This window comes from Hyposmocoma kahamanoa, unplaced genomic scaffold, assembly GCF_003589595.1.
Source record: "Hyposmocoma kahamanoa isolate Upper Pololo Valley unplaced genomic scaffold, ASM358959v1 80, whole genome shotgun sequence".
Classification (NCBI taxonomy): domain Eukaryota; kingdom Metazoa; phylum Arthropoda; class Insecta; order Lepidoptera; family Cosmopterigidae; genus Hyposmocoma; species Hyposmocoma kahamanoa.
This window is the reverse complement of record NW_020654051.1, coordinates 6,549,583-6,554,882: the sequence shown is the minus strand read 5'-3', so window position 1 is coordinate 6,554,882 and position 5,300 is coordinate 6,549,583.

Here is a 5,300-nt window from a genome sequence, read left to right as displayed (position 1 = left end):
GGCACGATTATTCGAATAATGGCAAGTTGGGTATCGTTTTCGAGGTATTCGACTGATCTAAATAACCTCATATCGTCGTCCTCTGACTCTGTTTCCTTCACTCTTCTCTTCTATGATAAATTAACATCCACTCATAGTACGTTCAAAGGCTAGGCATTATCTTCTATAAGTAAAGGGTTATAGTCCACCCATCTGGCCCAATTCGGTTGGAAACTTCACACGTTTTTCAGGGGTTGTAAACCTTCTTCGATATGCAGGTTTCGTCAAAATGTTTTCCTTCATCATAAGCGAAAGATATTGCTAGCACAGATAATATAAAGCTCTACGAATACATATCTTCTTCTTAGTGCACCGCTTCTCTACAAAGGTTGGCAACCATCATGGCTATACTCGTTTTTGAAGCTGCTGCACAAAAGAGGAAGGCGTGGCAAGGCGGAACCAGTCTCTCAGATTCTTCAACCACGAAGTTTCCCTTCTGCCACGACTACGCTTTCCTTGGATTTTCCCCTGCATTATTAGTTGAAGAATCCAGTATCTATTGCCCCTCATTACGTGGCCAAAATATTGCAGATTCCCTTCCTTTACAGTTCTAAGTATTTCCAACTTTTTTCCCATTCGACGAAGAAGCAGCGCACCAAACGTATGCGGAGTTTAAGGTTGAACACACCACTAAAACATTGTTTATTTCGATTAATCGATACTCATCCTTACCTAAGACCCAGCAAACTACAATGAGATAAGCGCTAAACGCCCAATGTACCTTAAAATGTACGAGTATTCAGTGTAATTACATGCTTCAGGCCCTTAGTTTTGTATGAAAACGTATTTTTCTAGATACCATTAGGTTAAAGCCATAAGGAATATATAGCACTAAATTTGAATGCGGTATTTTCATTATAATGTACACTTGGCGTTTACGTGATCATAGAAATAATATTCTCTGCTCACAGGAGTTCTAACCCCCAACCTTTCAATCGAGAAGTAATTTCCTGCATTTTATATAGCCCCATGGTTAGTTCTTTCATGAAATTAAACTAGCTAGATAAATTTCACTAAATATAGATCAACCTATCTAGCATGAGGCTAGTACAGGCAAAACACAGTAAAACATTTAAGTAATACATATAATATATATATCAATAAATACGCCAAAAAATTAGCGGCAGCTACCTTGCCCAACGCATTAGCATAGCCATACAAAGGGCGAACGCATCATGGGCACCTTGCTGCGGTGACCCAATTTTATTCATATAAATTAATCCTAGTTTTACTTTTTATTGTTTCAACTTTTATTATACCTTACTCATACACACGCCTGTTTCTCGATGAGGTAGTTACCAAAACACTAATTAGTTTTTGTCGTCTTTCCCCCAACAGGCGTGTCAAACCAAAACACAATGAAAAACATCATTTTGGGAAAATAAGGTGCAAAAAGATAATGGCATAAAAATATACATTTAACTTAGATACTTTGTAGGTTACATAATAATAATAATAACGCACACACTCAACATAGCCCCGCACTAGGAAAACCCTGTGTCACGGGTGCCATGGACACACACATATACGACCACAAATTACACCCAAACTCACGAGAGAAATAAATGTAGGCCATATAAATATTTCTTCCGGCCCGGGAATCGAACCTGGGACCTCTGCATGGCAGTCTGGCATGGTAACCGTTCGGTCACGGAGGCAGTTATAAATGTGCAACTGTTACACTCAAACAACACACAACAAACTCTGTAACAGATCCTATGCCTTTATGCAGTATAAGGGCGTAATTAAATAATCCTATTCCAACTACTTCTATTACACAGGAATGCTATAGTTTATTTTCCAACATGTTACACGCACGTGCGCAATTGCATGTATTGGAAACTGGAGATTTCAACAGACAAATGTGTGTCACCGGACCGTGCCCCGGGCAGGTCCACCCGACTGATTACGTATAATCTACATTTGTAAAATTGAGTACATAATAATATAATATTAACAACGCAGTGGCTATGACATAAAAGTGTCTGATGCCATCAATGGTTAACCCTAAAAAAGCTCTTAACGTTAATCGACATAATCATTACAAAACCATAACTAATTTCAAAAACTATCAAAAAGATTTAATTCTTTCTCAGATACTGTCCAAAATAAAAGCTTAGCGTGTATTGTAAATGTTAATTTTACCAATAAAGAATGTCTATTATAAAAGAAGATCTTCTAGCCTATTAACTTTGTCAGTTTATCAAAGTAAACTTTAAACTTTTTTTATTTCGAAAAGTGCCAATAGATAAGTCAATTTATTACGTATTTATAAAACAGGAGGACCCAGTCTATTATTCATTCGGCTTGCAAAAGTTTTAAACCTTTTTATAATTAGGAAATGAACCTACTTTTCCGAATTTAAATCGCGTAAGTATATTTTTTTCCAACAAGCTGACATTTCGGGGCCTTCACAAGTTTTTTTATTTACAAAAAATTTCTTCAATTCGGCTAAATTCGATTGGATCCAAAAAACAAAGATCTGCAACAAGCACATAGAAAAATTCGTAAGATCCGCTAGTTCGTCCCGTGGTTTACTTGGCATAGTGTGTGGACACGTTTTGCTAGAAAACGCTGGTTCGAATCCAATCGGATCGAAGGATTTTTTTCTAGATGTTCGATCTATTATAACTTCTTTTTTCTTTTGTTCGATCTATTTTATAAATAGTAGAGTAATGTCACAAAAAATAATTGAATATCATGGTGATAAAACATCCTAACATAAAATAAACTTAATTATATTTAAATTACCACCTCAGTCAACCGTGACTATGGGACCTGTAAAGGGCCCGAAACGTCGGTTTGTTTGAAAAAACAAATATACGCGATTTAAATCCGGAAAAATAGTTTCATTTCCTATGTGTAACAATCGCGAAAGCCTAAGAACTCGATATATATTTAAACTTTTTTTTTAATATTACACTATCTACATTTTAGTTAATTCCTAAAACTGTCCAAATTATAAGTTAAGCGCAATTATGAAACATGTCAATTATTATCCGTTACCAATTTTATCTGCAAGAACTGAATCCAGTCAAGAACAACAATATACTCATGTGACTCGAGAACAAACAAAATGAATGGGTTCTTTAATACGGGCTAACAAAGTAAATAATATATTATTAGTACATCGATTCAAAACAAAAAGTGATCAATTATTTAAGTAACTGAGTCATTGCCAGACGATGTAGGTATTCGAAAATTAGTGAAAGGGAATATAAGGTAAGGGCATGCGAAGGCACAGTCACAATGAATAAGAATTGGTTTATTTTGGAATTTTCTCCAACATTTTTTTCCTTTTTTATGATATTAAATGACAAAACGAAGAAGTCGTGTACCTGGTGATAAGCGACACGTCTACTTATAACAGTTGTAGTGCGACTTAGAACTTTTAATCACAAAGTTCTGAGGAGCTCTGTCACATCACCCGTCACTCTGAGAATTAAAGAAAAAAACTTGAAAGCTTGGCGGCAGTAATAAGTATGGTGGCTGTACTTCCCTGGACGAACTCTTTCACGGAGCTCCATGACTCTATTTAATCCAAATATCACCCATACAAGTAAATATATATATTTAAAAACCAACCTCTAATTTGTGGAATTTACATCTATTTGCCAAGTTTTATTGAAATTGGTTACCGGAAAGTGCACGAAACCGGATTAATCCATCATCTAGTTTGCCGCCCTTAGAGGTGGAATATTTCTTTCAAATTTAATTAAAATCGGTTCACAAATTAAGAATTTACACGTAACATACATTAAGAAAAATACAGTACAATTGAGAGTCACCACAGTTTTTTCGGTTTACAAAGGAGAAAATGTGTTGTAAGATAGGACGAGAAAACTGTTATTTCGTTCTTAACACACTTATGTAAGCGTACGTAAATAGTTATGTAGGTTCAGTTCATCTAATGAGTATTCATTAACAAGTCTATGCTCTTGACTGCATTTCTAGGCACCATTCCGAGGTGCGTCTTCGACCATTTTTTTCTCTACATTGACAGGTTAGAAATAACTTAACATTAACAGTGTAGTTGTAGATACTTAGTAGCCTATATACATGGGCGATGCAAACGCGCGACTGCATTGATACAATCTCTTATGTTGAATAAATACGAAAAATCTGTACAGGTTTACGCACATTATTTTGTTTTGTAAATTGTAAATTTAAAAGTGAAATTAATAAATACATTAAATTAATTAATTAATAATTTAATTTAAAACTTCCATCGAGTTTGCATCGCGTTTGTATCGCGTTTGCATCGCGTTTGCATCACGTTAGCATCGCGTTTACATCGCTGCTTAAAGTCGTGCGCGTGTGGAAAGTCGCCGGTGTAACCGCCCTTAATGTTCGTTAGAAAAAAATGAAACCTTTTTCAAAACGTAGACAAATGTGTGAGAATTTCGGTAAAAAAGTCATAGGCATCGTAAATGAGAAACCCGTAACTTGTGATAATCGTTTAAATGTATATACATGACGTTATATCGTAGCCTTGGTATAATAAAAACACTCGTAATCATACATTAAAAGTTCTTTTATTACATGAAAGTCATAAACATAATACGCACTACATGAAACAATGTGTATGTGAAATTTTGTAACTCTGGAAGAGTTACAAAATTGATTAAGCGTAAAAAGTTAGCAACTGATTTCGTTCCTAGAATTATTAAACCTCTCCCTTGAAAAGTTTTCATTTTGCAGATGTGGCTTTATTACTCTAAAGGGTGCGATATAAGCAATTAGCGACTCAAAATCAAAATGAAAAAAATTGTTTATTCCATAGTTAAAAAATATTACACTTGAAAACGTCATTTTTAAGCTGATCACTGTGCTCACGTCCCTGAGATGGACGAGCAAGAAACTCAGGCGTTGCTCTTTTCAAATAAACTTAAACGTTATACACTTTGAATCAAATTTGTGTGGAAAATAGAGCCAGGTCTTCTTTCCACACATCTTTATATAACAGGTAGAGTAATCTTAAATACCGTAAAACGGGGTGAGATTGATTAATTTTAAATTTTAAATGGATGCCACGCTTGCAATTTCAACGATAAAAATGCAAAAAAAAAACTGTAGTGTAGACTCATTACGTAAATTAATTATTGGAACAAAAAAAAAATTTTTTTTGTGATTTTTTTAGAAAAAAAAAGAATACGTGTTTATCAAAGTTATATTGATAATGGGGCTACTTTGTCACCCACTCTTTTATTTATTCCATTGAAAAGACACCCCGATAAACGACGAAACTCAATTAGATTTTT